Below are 19,583 nucleotides of genomic sequence, written 5' to 3'. Positions count from 1 at the left end.
ATCAATTAAAAATCACTCATTTAGGGGGCCGATGTAAGGATACGTGCAGTGATTTACGGCTGCAAAACACCCATATTACTGCCAAAAAACCTTTTCAGCTGGCGTAAAGTGGGACTTTAGCGGTCACTAAAAATGTAGAATATCTAAAGAATGTTTTTCACCCACCGTTCTGCTATCAAATTAGCACTTTGCCATCATTAAGCCATTTAAATTATATTGAAATGTATTCAAATGAAAAAAAGAGCATGGAATTGGACTGGGATCTGGAATACTAAACATTATAATGAGATTAATGGATTTTGTCTTGCACTCGGGCAATTGCTAACCCTCCAAAAACTCCTCTGCAAGGTGCAAGCCATTGTAGAAGCGAGTAATTAAGAGCTGTATAAACCCCCCCCCCCCCCCCCCCCCCCCCCCCGAAGAGACCTGTCATTGGTCTCAGGATGGCTGCTGCGGTGCACATCCTGATGCAGAGACGCTTGGCTTGTTGAGGACAGGAAGAAAAACCTTTGGAGGAGATTGGCAAGACGGAGAAGACCCTGCATATTCAAACCCAGGGTCACTTTGTTTGGGATGGGTTGTCCTCTCTGCTTGCCTCTCCAGTGGTGTCAGCTGTGATGTGGATAGCAGCCCTGCTGCATGCTTGTTTGATTTAATTTTCGTGCTCCACAAATCTCATCCAGCACCTACTGCTCTCTGTACTCCTAACTCAACTCACCTCTGAGCTGTAAGTGTGGCCGCTAAATAGCCAATACACAAGCAGCGCTCATTGCGACCCTCATTATCATGATTGCAGCTCATTATTTGTGTGTGTTGAGTAATTTGCATTGCTCTTAAGCTTACATTGGCCGCAGTGCAAAATAATTGCCTGGCCACTAGGCAATTTGGATTTTGCAGCCGCAATTGTTTGCACTGCGCCTATCTTTACATCAGCCCCTCAGTGAGGACCTGAGCTTTTCAGATCCTCCCATTTCCAAAACCCACTGGTTAATACAACAGCTTGTGAGACAAGCCCCATTTAAATGTATGTTCCTTATGCAATGCTATTACAGGTCCCTGCAAAAAAAAAAAAAAAAAACTGCTTTAACCAAGTGAACATGGCATGAGTATGCTGTAATACTCAAGAACAGAAAGCCAGGATCAAATGTTACTGCCAAAGATGAAATCATCTCATTTTTGCATTCCCTAGGAAGTAAGCCTAAACCAACATTGAGCACCTGACAAATCTGTACCATATGGTTTGTTTTTGCATTGTGTTGCAATTGCATACTGACTCAATGACATTACTGTACAATCCACTATTAAACATGTGTGGCTAGAAAGGCACAAAACAAGGCTATGAAACATGATTCGTGCATAGAAGTTGCACATGTTTTTTTCTCGACATAATTGTCACTACTGTCAGCACCAGTATATATACTGTACAGTCTTTATGCAGGCAACTACAGCCCCCACAATGCACCTGCTTGCGTTCAATGCAAGCACCGGTATATACATTGTACAGTCTTTATGCAGGCAACTATAGCCCCCACAATATACCTGCTTGCATTCAATGCAAACCCCCATGTGCTTTTCCAAATGCTCTGTACTCCACTGGGTATTACTTTTCCTTAAGTAACAGATATATTTGTTCTACTTGCCTTGTAGTAAATGTGAAGAACAGTTTAATCCGCTGTGAGTGACAGAAAGACAGACAGACAGAGGGATTGTGGTTGACATGCTGGCACAGGCACAGTCCAGGTTTTATTATTTTTAAACAGAAAACACAGAGCAGGGTGCAATACCTTGCACCACCACCGAGTTACAAAACAAACAATGTGGTGATGTTATTACATTCTTACACTCCTTCAGCTGGGTCATGGCTTGTACGAAAATGTAAAACAAAACACTGTGAAAACAAAGCTTACAAAACAAAAGGGAGCCTGCAGTAATGTGGCCGTGGACAGTTCCCCCTCCACAGGGAGGTGCTGCACTAGGAACACTGCTCTAATAAAAAACACTAACAAAACGAAATTCCCAATTCTTTTACTTTATATATTTTACAGTGCCTCTGTTTGGTAGACTGCAGCCTCTCAGTTTAACCAAATCAACAGATCCTAGAAACAGAACAAAGCAAATGGCTTCTAGCTGCTCCTTTATCCATGTGGCCACGCCTAATTGATAATCATTAAAGCAACTAGCATCGTCCCTGCATCACCAAAAACATTCAAACTATGCAAAATACTGTGTAAACAAAAGCATGAATCCATGCCACTGTTTTCCACCCTCTTAGCTGAGCTCTTTAAACACACGTCAATGCAGCACTACCTGGCTGGTGGTAAACAATTCTATATCTACATTGAAAAAGCATATCTATGACCTGGAATTTGTATTAAATAAGGCTGCAAAGTTTTCAGTTTGTCAAACCTAAATCAAACTCCTACATACAATAATATACAAATCAGTACAATTTCAATTTTATATAGAGCCCTTCAAGCTACGGTATCCACGAGCGCTGTACAAAGTTAATAACAAAACAAGAGAGCTCATATGTACAGTACAATACACTCCAGCTACAACCAATTATATAAAAGTACATTACGTACATTTACAATACAGTATTCATATATCATATATTCATAGTCCTAATTCCACCTAAAAGTAAAAGGCAACTGGATCTGAAGAGCAGCTTCTGGATTAAAACATCTCAAATATGTTGCAGAACTTATGGTTTTCCTGTTCCTCTAACTGAACTTATAAATACCAAAGTGGTAAATTCTTGAATTCAGTATGCTTTGTGTTTGACCACTAGTATCTCCTGAAGCAAGCCTATTTCATTAACCACATAAACAGTCCAAAAGCAGTTCTAAGACATATACAGTGCCTTGCGAAAGTATTCGGCCCCTTTGAACTTTGCGACCTTTTGCCACATTTCAGGCTTCAAACATAAAGATATGAAACTGTAATTTTTTGTGAAGAATCAACAACAAGTGGGACACAATCATGAAGTGGAACGAAATTTATTGGATATTTCAAACTTTTTTAACAAATAAAAAACTGAAAAATTGGGCGTGCAAAATTATTCAGCCCCCTTAAGTTAATACTTTGTAGCGCCACCTTTTGCTGCGATTACAGCTGTAAGTCGCTTGGGGTATGTCTCTATCAGTTTTGCACATCGAGAGACTGAAATTTTTGCCCATTCCTCCTTGCAAAACAGCTCGAGCTCAGTGAGGTTGGATGGAGAGCATTTGTGAACAGCAGTTTTCAGTTCTTTCCACAGGTTCTCGATTGGATTCAGGTCTGGACTTTGACTTGGCCATTCTAACACCTGGATATGTTTATTTGTGAACCATTCCATTGTAGATTTTGCTTTATGTTTTGGATCATTGTCTTGTTGGAAGACAAATCTCCGTCCCAGTCTCAGGTCTTTTGCAGACTCCATCAGGTTTTCTTCCAGAATGGTCCTGTATTTGGCTCCATCCATCTTGCCATCAATTTTAACCATCTTCCCTGTCCCTGCTGAAGAAAAGCAGGCCCAAACCATGATGCTGCCACCACCATGTTTGACAGTGGGGATGGTGTGTTCAGGGTGATGAGCTGTGTTGCTTTTACGCCAAACATAACGTTTTGCATTGTTGACAAAAAGTTCGATTTTGGTTTCATCTGACCAGAGCACCTTCTTCCTGTTTGGTGTGTCTCCCAGGTGGCTTGTGGCAAACTGTAAACGACACTTTTTATGGATATCTTTAAGAAATGGCTTTCTTCTTGCCACTCTTCCATAAAGGCCAGATTTGTGCAGTATACGACTGATTGTTGTCCTATGGACAGAGTCTCCCACCTCAGCTGTAGATCTCTGCAGTTCATCCAGAGTGATCATGGGCCTCTTGGCTGCATCTCTGATCAGTCTTCTCCTTGTATGAGCTGAAAGTTTAGAGGGACGGCCAGGTCTTGGTAGATTTGCAGTGGTCTGATACTCCTTCCATTTCAATGTTATCGCTTGCACAGTGCTCCTTGGGATGTTTAAAGCTTGGGAAATCTTTTTGTATCCAAATCCAGCTTTAAACTTCTCCACAACAGTATCTCGGTCCTGCCTGGTGTGTTCCTTGTTCTTCATGATGCTCTCTGCGCTTTAAACGGACCTCTGAGACTATCACAGTGCAGGTGCATTTATACGGAGATTTGATTACACACAGGTGGATTCTATTTATCATCATTAGTCATTTAGGTCAACATTGGATCATTCAGAGATCCTCACTGAACTTCTGGAGAGAGTTTGCTGCACTGAAAGTAAAGGGGCTGAATAATTTTGCACGCCCAATTTTTCAGTTTTTTATTTGTTAAAAAAGTTTGAAATATCCAATAAATTTCGTTCCACTTCATGATTGTGTCCCACTTGTTGTTGATTCTTCACAAAAAATTACAGTTTCATATCTTTATGTTTGAAGCCTGAAATGTGGCAAAAGGTCGCAAAGTTCAAGGGGGCCGAATACTTTCGCAAGGCACTGTAAATAGCACAGACTGGTTTGAGTTGAGAAATATTGGTCATGGAAAAGTTTGTCTGCCTAGAATTCCCTAACTAATGCTGCACTTGTTTGTAAGGGAGCTGTTGATAAAGCCATCATCTCTAGCTGTGACTGAGCATCTAAGTGCATTACTGAGATTATCTGCTGTTATATATTTATTCTTTTATTCTCCCGATAATTAAGTTAATATGCTAAAATCCCTTATGGGAGTGGATTTGATGCAGTAATGATGGGCTAACAGGGTTCTTCCATGCATACCAGCAGTGTGGCAGCTTTGTGGTCTGGTTTCAAAGGACACTTGTGTCAGATAGCCACAGGTGTTACTGTTTAGTCCAACACTAGTGGGCAGTGTTTCAACTCATTAGCTGCAGGAACACTAGCCTCTCGGGGCACCTTCCTTCGAGCCTGGCTGGCCCTGCACTCACATTCCCATATCATCTTGAATTGGGGACAAGCACAAGTATGAAATAGCAATTCTTCTTCTTCTTCATTAGATTCACTTTGCATATCAGTTTCAGTTTAGGTTCTTTACAGAGTTTCTAAAACTCCCAAGTGTAATGCTTTCTAAGTCTGCTGATACACCATGCCATTAACCAGCAACCTTACCTCAGTCTGTCCCTCATGGATTTAAGAGATACACAGTAACACAGAATACATGTTCTAGTTCTTATATGCATTTGGGGGAGAGTGTTGCCAGGGGACATGTTAATATAAACAGAAAACCTCAGTATGACATACAAAATGATCCCACATTAGATCTAAATCTAATATCACAGTGATATTTCACAGCCATACCAAGTGGCTCTTTAGGTAGCATCGTTATGTAGGTAGGTAAAGTATTCATTGGCAATTGGACACAAATAGCGGAACCTACAAACTATGATAAGTATTTGATAGAAATAATTACTCTACTAGGACCAAAACAAAAAAAAAACTAGCATCCCCACCCTTATGTATCTGGCAAATTTCTAGAATTTCCAGCAAACTAAACCCCACCTCTTGAAACTGCAAGAAAAATGAGCAGCTGCTCATGTCAAATACAAGATACACGTGTCAAAGCACACTTAGACTAAAGTGATAGTTCAAGCAGATATGCCTGTATATGTACGTCAGTGAACTGCAGCTGTGCAGTGTTACAGGGGAGCCTTGGAATGGTGTTGACAAGTTGCCATAATCTGGATACTGTAGAGACACAGCAAAGAACCAACATTTGTATAAAAAGGCTTTCCACATGAGTTACAAGATAACACGACACACAACATTTTTCTCACCCAAGAAAAGCTTGCAATCACCTAATTTAAAAAGTGCTTCATCCACAGGATAGACAGCAGTTTGGCTGAATAGACTAAGCCAGATGTCTAATAATGTCCACTGTCTGCAGTCTGGTGTCAGTGGTGGTTGTATCCAATATAAGAACTTTGTCAGATCAGTTTTATGGGAGGTGTAGCCATGCTTGCCAAGGACTTTTTATAATCAACCTAAGAGACACGATTCCTTAACAAACATGGTGCAATCTTGAATGACTTTGGTGGCAAAATGCCTCTGAATCACTAGTGTATGAATGAAGAAAGCTTTCAACTGTGTTTCACTTTATACAAATCCAGGATAAAATCAAGACTAACGTTTCCAAGTCTTTTTCAATGTTTTTCTTTTCAGGTGAACAGGTTACAGAAATTAGCATATATAGGCTGCTGTAGTCCACAGATGATCTGCTTTTTTTTTTTTTAAACAAAGAAATCCCGATAATTAAGTATGATTTAATATGCTAAAATCCCTGGTGGGAGTGGGTTTGATGCAGTAATGATGGGCTAACAGGGTTCTTCCATGCATACCAGCAGTGTGACAGCTTTGTGGTCTGGTTTCAAAGGACACTTGTGTCAAATATCCACAGGTGTTACTGTTTAGTCCAACACTAGAGGGCAGTGTTTCAACTCATTAGCTGCAGGAACACAAGCCTCTCGGGACACCTTCCTTCCAGCCTGCCTGGCCCAGCACTCACATTCCCATATCATCTTCATTTGGGGACATTACTAATTGCCATGCACAAACAGTGGTGGGTCTAAATATCACTATAGTTGACATCATTAAAAGAAGGAGCTGTTGATAAAGCCATCATCTCCAGCTGTGAGTGAGCATCTTAAGTGCATTACTGTAAAAACAGATTTGTTTTTAATTTAATGTGTCCCGTTCAGTCACTGTGTGTATAATTGTACCATGTTAAGTAGTGTGGAGTAGTGGTTAGGGCTCTGGACTCTTGACCAGAGGGTTGTGGGTTCAATCCCAGGTGGGGGATACTGGTGCTGTACCCTTGAGCAAGGTACTTTACCTAGATTGCTCCAGTAAAAACCCAACTGTATAAATGGGTAATTGTATGTAAAAAAAATAATGTGATATCTTGTAATAACTGTAAGTTGTCCTGGATAAGGGCGTCTGCTAAGAAATAAATAATATCTATGTATTTATTTTATAATGCATATAAGTTTTGCAAGGGCAACTTCTCAAACTCCAGAGTTCACACAAATGGTTTTAAAATTTCTACAGATTTAAATAAAACCAAAGGGGATATAAAAGATAGCAGTATTTAGATCAATAGTATAGACTTGTTTCTTTAAAGGGGACACTTAAAATTTGCTAGAAATCTCTTGTGTTTTGCAAGCCTTCCGTCTGTTTTGTCAATGACATCATTCAGCAGGCTATTTCTCTTCCTGAGGATGTTTGCAGCACAAAGCTACATGAAGTGTTTCAAATGAACGTGCAAATAACTGTTTATTTGTACAACAGACGAAAAAAAGGGGAGGGGGGTGGGGCTCCGGCTTTGTTTTGACTACAGTCAGAAAGCTCCCTTCCGCAATAAAAAGTCACTGCCAAGCAGTGTTAGCCCCAAAACCTTTTCATAACAAATAGGAATGATTATCAACTTCGGCTGTGTGTGTTTAACTGCAAGGCACTTGTGATTTACATATTTCATCTTGCAGTGATGAAGTGATATATTACACAAAGCCTTTTATGTACAGTTCACATTACATTACGTGGGGATTTCTGGAGTGGGTTAAAACAGTTAATTCCAAAAACTGGAACTGTGGCTAAACATACATCTGACACTGGTACAATACATACAAAAATGAAAGCTATCAGTATCATGAAAAAGTACATCACTCTGACCAGCATCCACCGTTTATGCATGTAAAAAAGTCTGACGTACATACAGTATGGATTGACAGACAGACATACAGGTTCCTTCATACAGTCCCCACATTTTAACAGTCTAACATAGAATCCCCACATTCTAACAATCGCAACACTGTAACTTGTGCTAAAGAATGTGGTAGTCAAATTTGATCACAATTGGAAAAGCAATTCTTTAGATGGATGTAAAAATGAAAAAAGGTTAATGACTACTTTAAAAAAAATAGAGATTACAGTGCAATCTTGTTTTTCTTCCTGGCTCAGTGTGATTAATATTAATTAGGGCCCATCACAGTTTTTAGCTGCCTTGAGGTGACAGTGGCATAGCCTATAAAGCAGGGGGCATTGTGATCAAAGGGTTCACACACATTAGCATTCCACAATTCAGACCAGGACTTGGCTAGCCTTTCAGTCTTTGTTTAAGGAAAAAACAAAACAAACAAGACACTTGAAAACAAACCCTTTCACACACGCCATTGCAAGGGATTCAGGTAAAGTATGGGGGATCCTTACAGAATAAAGTGATCTGTATTTGTTTAAAAAAGACAAATATACATATATTAGTGCAGGTTTATAGCATTAATTAACCGTAGAGGTGCGCTGTCTTCTATGTATTTCTCTAAACCAGCACAGCAAGCTGTCAACCAGTGCTGACCACGGTGCCTGGTTTACAACTTACAACTACTGGTATCTCAGAGCAGTCACATTGCAAACTGTGTTGATGTGAACATGCCCATCCCACACTTCAAGCTGTATCTTAAATTTAACTTGTAGATCCTTCACTCTCATTACATCGCAGGGCATAAACTAATAGTAATCTGGAATTGCACATACCTTGTGAGCACAAAAACTTGAAGAAAACAGAAAATTGCATTCTGCATCCCTGATCGAGACGCCCTCAAAATGTATTTTTAATCGTGTCGCAAGCTCTTTGTATGACTGCTGCAAGCCAACTTTCAACTAATTTGTATCAATCAAGCATTTCTGGAACGCGGACCTACCCTTTCCTCCACTGCTGGAACTAATGAGCAAACTTCCTCCAGGCATCTGCGAGTGCATTGCCTCTTAAAATAAAGCACAGTGACAGCTGCAGGTTTCAGGTTGGGTACAAAATCCATTTCCACTTGTGAGGTGTCAAAAAACATCTGCTTCAAACCAAAAATGACTTGGAGATAAGTGCAGTAAACTGCACTGGGGTCAGCTGCAGCCTGCCCACCACAATCTAAAGATAGAGCCCACAAACCAGGGTCTAAACAAAGAACACAAGAGAACTATTGTGTTGCGCTTGATTTAATCAGCCCTGTACTCCCTAAAGGTTAATTGGGATGGAAATGGGCCAAAATCATTAGGACAGGAGACCACTAGGACCCCACAATGTGCAGAGAAGGGTTGTGTCAGGAAATGCCTCCTGACAAAAAATAAATATCAAGGCTTCACAGGCCATCATTACAAAGTTTTCCTGTGTGTACAACACCATTATAATCCCTGTCATGTTTATATTCCAACACCACAAAATACAATATTATTGTGTTTCCTTTTAACAAGAAGCCCTTTGTTTGTTTGACCTTCATGTTCAGGACCATGGCCTGTCAGCCAAATAATGCAGTAAACTCGTAACAATATGCATTGTGATGGGCTGTCAATAAACATTACACTTTGTGTACTTTTTCCAAATTCACAGTGTTACCGTGATACAAAATGTACCCTCACTCACAGAATAAAAGATATTTTCTTACATACTGGCATTTCTTTTCTATGCACATTAAAACAATATATTGAATGAATTACACTATGTCGCATTTTTTTGGAGTGTTGTGAAATATATAGAGAAATACATGTGACAATACAAAGGAAATGTGCAGATTTTTGTATGTGGTTAATATATTTATAAATGTAATGGGCAGCAGTGTGGAGTAGTGGTTAGGGCTCAGGACTCTTGACCAGAGGGTCGTGGTTTCAATCCCAGATGGGGGACACTGCTGTTGTACCCTTGAGCAAGGTACTTTACCTAGATTGCTCCAGTAAAAACCCAACTGTATAAATGGGTAATTGTATGAAAAAAAAGAATGTGTAAAAAATAATGTAACTGTATGTAAAAATAATGTGATATCTTGTAACAATTGTAAGTCACCCTGGATAAGGGCGTCTGCTAAGAAATAAATAATAATAATAATGTTATATTTGCCATATATTGGCATATTATATTGTTTCATGCATAGTACAATCTATATGGTAATTCACAATACAGTATACTGCAATATACTTAAAAAACGTACTACAGTAAAAGCATAGCAAAGTGTAATAAAGCACAGTGAGTGCATGGTAAAGCACATGTAAGCATTGCTAAGCCCACAGGAGTATTGTAAGCCTATTCAAAAAGCACTGTAAAGTATGGTAAATGCATAATGCTGTGTATTTACCAACACTGTGTGAGTTGTATAATAAAAGACTCAACCAGGTAAATAGAAAATCAACAGGAAATATTTATTACAACTCTAAACACAAGGGCTGGGTTGCACCAGCTATGAGAGATGGGAATTTTAAACGTTTAAACGTATAAACTCTAAAGAAGTGGTAAAACGTTTAATAATATGCTAGATGTATAACCGGTCACGTGACAAGTGCCACCAAACGCATTTTTTTTTTATGCATTAATTTTAGTCATTTATCATCAGTAGTTCGTCTCGTATGAGACTGCTCTAGTGCCACAGTAAGGGTGGATATAATAAAAAGGAAGGGGTTTGGCAATTGCCTCCAAGTAGCTTTTTTTAATTGGTGCAACAGAAAGATTGACACTGGGGCGGGTTTTATTCTCGTTCAATCTGGCGCTTCATTGGTGCACTGTGTGTGTTTATGCCTGTAGTAGGCGTGGTATAGTATCAATTCCACGGCGGGATAATAACGTTAATGCAAACTGAGTTTTTTCTGAGTTTGTTCTATATTTAAAATGGCATCTCTAAACAAAGGAAGCCACGTTTGGAAGTATTTTGAGGAACCGGACGAGAAAACCGTGTTATGTAAATAATTATGCCAAACAAAACTGCCGCACCACAAAAACACAAGTTCAATGCTTCACAGTTTGAAATGAAAATATTCAGCATTATTGTGGATGGAGCTACTGATAGCAATAAAAAGCAAACATCCATAACAGCATTTGCTATAGATTTGGCCGAACAGGGCGTGATCACGTTATCCCCTATGAGGACAGGGCGTGTGAATCGTGAATGCTGCAGTTTTGAAATCGATGTAAGATTATCCCAATACTGTGCTGACCCATAAAACAATAACAGCGAGGCTGGAAAAACTTAAAGAAAATCGTGTTCATACAAAACTTTCAAAGGGAGAAAAAGTTGCAATTACCACAGACTCGTGGACACCATTCCCCAATCCTCCCATAGGTGGAAGGCTTTTTTCACTTGAAATTGTTCTTTATGCTTTTGGACCGAACAACCATTTATGTTTAGTACGATTTTTACTTGTATGTTGGAACTACTGCACTAAAGTAAAGGACCCCTGAGACACACTTCAAACAGGTAGGCCAGGCATCTCTTTTTACAATTTAATGTAAAGTTGTGTGGATATGTGAATTTGAATACTTTACATTATTTAGTAATACTTGACCATATACAATTAACTGCACAAGAAGGCAAACATTACATGAATTACTTCATATATTACTTGATTGTGTGTTAATTTGGCATTTAAAATAGGACTTGTGGCAATGTGTGGGAGGTTTATGTACACTGGTACAGTATGTAGAGGAGAGTGGCGTAAAATAAAGTTCCATTGCTACCATCTTTTAAAAGAGAGATGCAAAACCTTCTACAAGCAAATGCTGCATATGACCTAAAATACCCCTAGTTTCTGGTACTGAGATGACAGAAGCCCAAACCAATAAAAAGATTGGATCTAGCAGGTGGAAACTAACATGCATGGACCAGGAGAGCAAATGAATCTAATGCCAAAGTCAGGGAGGCAACTGAGCAGAACAGAAACAAACAAGCACCCAGGAGTGAGTGAGTGAGGCAGCAAGCAGGGAGCTTACAGAACAGAGCTGCTGCTGCTGCTGCTGCCTGTGCGAGGTCATGGAGGCTGGGAGATTTAGGAATACCAGGAGTACTAGCAGATCAAAGCACACACGGAAACACTGCCTGGACCATGACTGCATGTATGCTTTATTATACTGCACTCTATACTGTAGCGTGAGATCCAGGCTGTTTGTCATCTACAACTGCATTTCGTTAACATTGGAAAACATGACCTCTCAGATCAGAAATTATTGTTCAGTTATCTGGACTAGCTGGGAGGGAGTAGTCTCATAATTACATAGTAGTTCCCTAATAAAGACCCTTATAAAAAATACTATAGTTTTCTATAAAAATGGCAATAACACCATATTTCAGTATTTCATACAGTATACTATAGTAAATTACAGTTCTTTTACCAATACTATAGAATACAATAATATTTCTTTATATTGAAAGTAAGCATGTTTTAAAGAGCTTGAATCGACTCCCTGAACTTTCTGGCAACTAGCCGCGTACAGTACCCTTAATTTTGCTTCAATCAAAACGATAACATACCTCCTATACATACTGTATATGACAGGAATGCCTGTACAAGATAACTTTGTTATTTAACAAATTGAAGCACTCAAATGAATGCAGTGGCTGTTACAGGAAAATGAGTATTAAACTGCAACTTTAAAATCCTTTCTCACTCATACAGTATTTTAATGAACATTGTACCGCAGTTACCACACGGTTCTGTATTCAATCCAGTCAAAGTAGAAATCTATAATATAAAAGCATGCACCAAACCCTTTGTATACAGTCATTGGTGTTAAAAAGGTCAATGCTGGACGGTACAGTGTGTTGCGAATTGAAGCGTCGTTGTAAATTATTTGCTGCTGCGTCTTTGCTGCAAGCGTTTTACTGCGTACAGTCGTTCACTTCGGCAACGTGTTTAGCAACATATATCCCCCTCGCGATGGCTAATGAAAACCCTTGTCGTTTTTAGTTTTCGAGACGGTATGAAATTTAGGCTTACCTGCCTTGTAGAGATGCGTTAGCCTTTACGCTGGCGTCTCGCAGTCCCCCGCGCTCCGTTCTTGTGGCTGAGACAGAACGGAGCTGCTGCTGAGCATGCCTAGTGCTGGAGGCAGTCCGATGGAAAGGAACTGGAACAGTAAGCTTTCCTCACTTTCAGCAGCTAGTGATTCTGAAGAGCTCCGTCCAAAGGCAAAGGCGGTCGTAAACACTTTACGTGGAGTGCTGGAAGGTATTGACCCGTCCAAATCTGTTATACTGTACCTAAACAAAGAAAATAACAATTCAAATAATCAAGTAGTTTGGTTGTGAGACTGGCGGTAAAGTCAAGTATGCTGTGAAAAAAACAAAAAAAAACATATTGAAATACACACTATATTCACAAAACTTTAAGACAGTTTTTAAATGTAGATTTTGTGAAGCACTTTTTTTTTAAATAACCCGTTTTGAATAATAAATAAAGTATTCAGTTCATTTTCACCAGGGTTTTAGTAGGCTAAAGCATGGCATACCCAACAAGAATGTTTATACACTCCAAAAAACAGTCCTTAACAACAATTACAACTGGCATTGGAGTTTTGTGAATAGGGCCCCATATTAATGCAGGTTCAAACTAGCAAACATACAAATTATTATTTTTAAAAATCATCACATTTCATTCATTCTCTGCCCTCTCCCCCCTCCCAAACACTACTAAATGATTTAACAGGTGTAAAGCCATCACAGTTTCAGAAATGTGAAAAATCTACAAAAATACCTGAATGTTATTATTAACTTTTCACAGATAAAGAAACTGTCACATTTATATGTTTTTTTTTCCAGCTGGTAAGTTTAAAACGAGAACCAAATGCTTAAGAAGATATGAATGCATTAAAAAAATATACATCTGTCATAATCCTCTTAATACGAAAATATGAGCTTTCCCTAATATGGAAGTGAGTTCACCAGTTCTCCAAAAAGCAACAGGATTTCAAGTAGTTGAAGTATGAAGTTTATTTTTGTAAAATATTAATTTACTCCTTTTACAGCTGGTTTTGTGTAGATCAGTTTGAGAAGAGTACCCAGTTGGCTGGCAATTACCTAAATATATGCTTGCAGGCTGTGTGGTCCAGTGGTTAAAGAAAAAGGCTTATAATCAGAAGGTCCCTGGTTCAAATCCCACCTCAGCCACTGACTCATCGTGTGACCCTGAACAAGTCACTTAACCTCCTTGTGCTCTGTTTTTCGGGTGAGACGTAGTTGTAAGTGACTCTGCAGCTGTTGCATAGTTCACACACCCTAGTCTCTGTAAGTCGCCTTGGATAAAGGCGTCTGCTAAATAAACAAATAATAATAATAGTGATGCTCCATGCCAAAGGATTGGTATCTCTGTATTTTAATGTTAAAATCTATAAGAATGTCAGTATTATGTTTTAGAATTGGACAATAACTGCCCCTCTTAAATACCCCAAAGCACAATTTTTTTCACCGCCATATATTCTTGTTTCAAAGTGAACCGGTTAAAATAGTTTGCTAGCCATGACTGGACAAGGTGTCCCCCTTGCTGGCTCTGTGTAATAAATTGAGGCAAAAACAGTCTATCCTAAGGAATAACCAGCAACCAAATAATGCTTTTGCTGATCATTGTCAGCTACAGTATGTAGTTCTGTTGCACCATACTAGCCATTGACTACAAATGTGTATATTAATTGCTAGAAACCTCATATTTAGAACTAATTTCCATCAGTGTTGGTAACCTCTAACTTAACTGGAAGAGCGTTGATACTGGCTGTTGATTGGTCAGTTCAACACCGTACAGTTCCCTGTCGATACTGCCAAGCAGTAGTTTTCACAAAGCCAAATGAAAGGGATAGCTAGATGATTTGCTGAGTGGAGGCTTTCAGTGATCTATCACTCACCCTTTGCACAAAAGATCCATTCCAAGTTTACTATGAGTTTAAGATCAAGTTCTTATCAAAACCTGGAATGGGTGAAACTGCTATGTAGTCGGAGTCTTATTTCCATCACTGGTGCCTTCATCTTAAAGAGTAAGTATCTTCAAATGACATTTTCATAATCACTTTATTTAATGCGTTTTGCAATCTCATTGTCAGTGGTTCTTATTAGAATCAGTCATTTTTTCTTTTATTTGTTTATTTAGCAGACGCCTTTATCCAAGGCGACTTACAGAGACTAGGGTGTGTGAACTATGCATCAGCTGCAGAGTCACTTACAACTACGTCTCACCCGAAAGACGGTGCACAAGGAGGTTAAGTGACTTGCTCAGGGTCACACAATGAGTCAGTGGCTGAGGTGGGATTTGAACAGGGAACCTCTTGGTTACAAGCCCTTTTCTTTAACCACTGGACCACACAGCCTCCTATACAGCCTTCTTCTGTTCTATAGTTGATTGCAAACACATATGTAACCCAGACGGCATCAGCCAAAAGTGTCTTTATACAGGCAAGAGCCAGCGCCATCTAGTGGACGGGTATTGAGGGTAAAGCTTCTTCTTGTATTGCTGGAAATGCACAGCTATGACTTAGATGTCACTGGCTCTATACTTCTATAAATAAATGTTTAATGAGTACATATGTCCATGACATGCTACTAGAACAGAAGAGCATCTCCTCAATTTAGAGCACAGCTATTCCAATCTTGTAGGCAGAAGCTCTCTGAATAGCAGTTATATTGTGATCATTGTCCAATCTGAACCTAAAACTTAATTAATCTAATTTGAGATCTAGCTAAATTGTCATCAACCTGGAATAGTTTACAATATAAATAGGGTTTGGACAGCAAATTAGAAGCATGTTTCATAACACTGTCAATAGGGTAAAGGGTCACCATGGGCAGCCAGAACTGCACAGCAACAATGCTCACTGTATGTGCATGTTAATGGCCCATTTACACAAAAATGCGTCCTACAGATTACAGCTGTATTGCAGATGTGTTCCTCCTTATAGAAAACAATCATTTCAACTATAAAATCCATACCTACATCCTGATCTGGCAAAGTAGAATTCTTACAGCAAGAACTAGATGCGAAAAAAGCAAGGGAGCTAATGATGCTCTGTGGGATTCGAAATGCCCAAATAACTTCACCTTACTGCCTCTCTGCTATGCAGATAATACGCGTATTTGGTATGGGCTCTCTGGAAGACTAAGAGTAATTTGCTAGTATATTACTACTGAACATGAATTTCATAATGACCCCTGAATACTACTGCCAAAATTAAAGTGTGTTTCTGTAAGCAAACTGACTCAAACCTGTGTTTATAGTAATTATAAACTTGTGCTTTTGCAACCCTTTGGAAAGAATGAACTGAGAAAAGACTGTCATTTGTTGGGACTATTCAGGATTTCCCAACTTATTTTGTGAACTCGTTAGAGACTCTTTAAGCCCCAAACGTTTGCATATCTTACCACAGAACATCCTAAACTAAACAAGCTGCAGGGAATGGGAAGGCTTTCCCACAACTCATCTCAAATAGTGGCCTCCACCTGTCTAAACAGGACCGGTAATATTATCTGACTGCACCCCGTCCTGCAGTTTTATACATGATAGGTCAACACACTGGAAACAAGAAAAGTAAAAGTTTGTATAAAACAGATACGTACTGAAATGTATTACACTTTCTGAAAGAATGCGAGGCCCTGGTGTAATTAAGCTTTACTGATTTATTTTTAATTGGAGGATTGCCATAATTCTAGCTGTGAGGATTAGCCACCTTCCCTAAATGGTATTGGCGAATCAGTCTTAAACAGTATACCTGACCTTTCCCAAATTGTTCTAGAAGTCTTTGTCTTCAGCCTCTGCACGAGCTTGATGCATCACATGTGTTATTTCATGGTTTATTTTTTATGGCATTACCAATTCATTTTACATTTTACAGAATACAGGTGCAGACTGTGCACTTTTTTTTTTTTTTTTTTTTTTTTTTTTAATTTAGTCGTCGCCAATTATTTTTACCCCGGTTTTCACCCCAATTTAGCATGCCCAATTATTATCTGTATCCCCGGCTCACCGCTCGCAACCCCCCCGCCGACTCAGGAAACGGAGGCTGAAACACGCGTCCTCCGAAACGTGCTCCTTCCAAGCCGTCATTTTTCGCACTGCAGATCCACAGCAATGCTACCAGACCTATAGTGCCGGAGGACAACACAGATCTGGCGGCTCCGCTGCAGAGCCACAGGCGCCCTATCGGCCACAGGGGTCGCTGATGCGCGGTGAGCCGTGGATTCCCCTGCCGACCTAAGCCCTCCCTACCCGGACAGCGCTCAGCCAATTGTGCGCCGCCCCCTAGGAACTCTCGGTCACGGTCAGCTGTGACATAGCCTGGACTCGAACCAGCGATCTCCAGGCTATAGGGCACATCCTGCGAGGAGCGCCTTTACTGGATGCGCCACTCGGGAGCCCGCAGACTGTGCACTTAATTTCTTGTATACATCAATGCCAACAGAGGAACACCTGGGGTAAGGATCCAGTGAGCTAAGCGACCAATGAGTTAGATTCATTCAGACTTTTAATGGTCCAAATCTTCTCTTGCACTTCGAAACCTTCAAATTAAACAGTATGTGGCCTTGTAATATTAATGAAAAGCCTTCACGATAACGATCGCAAGGCCATTCATTTGCGTTGAGCGCAACTAAGGGAGCTCAGTTATTATTAGAGAGTAGCAAAAATCACATTGCAGGCATCTAGCTCTCAATAAGCCTTTCATGTGGTTGTTTTCTTAACCATACTCATAAGTGCATTTTTCAGATGGTTAGTCTTCATTCAAAGCAGTACAATCATCGTTGTACTGCACATTGACAAAAATTTAAAAAATCTAATTGAAAAGCTAGCATCACATTAACTGGGACGGTTGCTGTCAGTCTTTCAGAGGATTGCATGAGACCTGAAGTTAAGCTTTCACTCCACTTCGCCCTCCAGGTCATGGTTCATTCAGATTGGTAGAGTTGGATGTGTGTGGAACAGCTTGTGTGTGCATTGGGGATATTTGCAGTATGACCCTTTGAATAAATGCAGCCCTGTATAATTGAAATGTCATATGAGAATGAAATGTGTTTAATAATGTTAAAACAGTTTACTGGCGGTGACTGTGGAATAAGTAGAGTTGCTGAGGTAACTTAAATTAGAATGATATGGCATGTGCAGACATGTATGGAGAAGGAAATATGTTAAACAATTAGCCACGGTAACTTTGAACCACGGTAACATCCTTATAGGGTAACAGAGTTGTTAATTCCATGTTTACCTTCATTCATAACCTTTAAGCCCCATTCACAAGTTCACAATCCTCTAAAAAGGTTCTGTGAATTCACTCACATGGAATCAAGCAAGTTTACCACAACATTTCAGTGCAAAAACACGTCCGATCTGCCTTCAGCTTCTCCGACCTGCTCTGTTATTATGTAAACAACTAAAAAAAATCCACTTAATCTACAGCAATCTGCAACAGATTAAGACAGATTTTACAGCTGGATCAAAAAATAATGCTGCACACCAGTCTGTAAACTATCAAACCTGCTGCAGGCACTAGGCTTCTGTGAAAAGAGTTTGTTTTCCAGAGCACTGAGTGATGCTTGGGCAGGTTATTATTGATGCCAGCACACACTGGTGGTACCAGGCATAGCTGTGCAGAAGGGAGGGGGTGAACACACCCCCCCAGAGGCATTTAAATGAGATGAGATAATAAACATCTGGTGCTAGACAGCTACAGCAGCAATCCTTGAGTCATGTGCTGCACTGGCAATGAGTTATAAGATGAATTTGTCACAATGAGGGAAAAAACTATAATAACTAATTTTAAAGTTATATAACACATTTGTGTGTGTGTGTGTGTGTATATATATATATATATATATATATATATATATATATATATATATATATATATATATATTAGTGTGCAAATGTATTAGAGCACCTCCAGAGTTGTCATTTATATCCTTTATATACCTACCTGCATGAAAACCTCAGGGTGTGAGAATTTCAACTTTCAGTCAGTAATGACAATGACATGGAAACAATAGGAACTTGTGTGAAAACGTTAGACCACTTTGTGCTTTAATTAGGCATCTTAAACAACTTCTAAAACATCTAATGCATTTTATCATTTGTGGCAATGTGTTTATTTTCTCTTACAGTTTTGAAAATAATTGCATGTGCGGCCTATTAGAGTCATTAATTAAATTAGACAATCACTAATTTGCCTATTTTGACACTTTTTCAAGATTTTCAATTACAGTGGTTTGATTTCATAGCACAACAAATCAAAACTACAGAAGCAATTTGGAACTATTCCTATTTCCACCTTACCCAATGTTTTCACACCTTGCTGTATGTGAAGCCCCTGTTAGGCAGATAGACATTATGATAATAATGTTTGCCAATCACTAGTGGTCAAGCAGCCCGATGAAACCATTGGTCTGCTTGACTTAAAAACCCCTTTCTGTGGCATGAAATGAGATAGATCATGTCTTAGTAATGGGGAAATAAAAAAGGTGACATCATCTTCCTGTCTTGACAGAAAAGACTTTTGAAAGTGAAAGATTGCATTTAAACAGTAAGGGCTTTGTTTAAAAGCCCCATAAATATAACTGCTTTACTGTATATCTTTGCTTAGATTGTTAGGTGCAGTATCATTAATATTAAAACACTGCTGGTAGTCCTTTAAATGAGGACAATGCTATCTCTGTCCTTGGAATTCTCAGTGCCATCCTTGTTCATGTAAACCAATCAGATTAAGCCAACAAGCCTTGAATACCAACCATGTACACTGTATCACACTACCAGTTTGTTGAGAAATAGAAAGAATAGACGAAGGGATTTTTAATATCTGGTACAGTTCAGGAAGTTCAA

At 39.4% G+C, this 19,583-nt stretch overlaps 1 protein-coding gene across 3 annotated transcripts in view; it reads right to left on the bottom strand.

Annotated features, from left to right (window-relative positions):
- Nucleotides 1-19,583, bottom strand: part of LOC117400307 (junctional cadherin 5-associated protein-like) — a 42,036-nt gene that overhangs the window by 14,421 nt on the left and 8,032 nt on the right. The window contains exon 2 of one of the 3 annotated variants that reach the window (XM_059023236.1): nt 12,738-13,000. The gene's annotated coding sequence lies outside the window, so the exon portion shown is untranslated. Of the gene's footprint in view, nt 1-8,522; nt 8,638-12,737; nt 13,001-19,583 lie in introns of those variants that run through there. The other 2 variants (XM_059023237.1, XM_034000070.3) reach the window with 2 other exon arrangements.

The sequence above is a fragment of the Acipenser ruthenus genome, chromosome 4 (genome assembly GCF_902713425.1).
Source record: "Acipenser ruthenus chromosome 4, fAciRut3.2 maternal haplotype, whole genome shotgun sequence".
Classification (NCBI taxonomy): domain Eukaryota; kingdom Metazoa; phylum Chordata; class Actinopteri; order Acipenseriformes; family Acipenseridae; genus Acipenser; species Acipenser ruthenus.
This window is presented reverse-complemented; position numbering and strand designations above follow the sequence as displayed.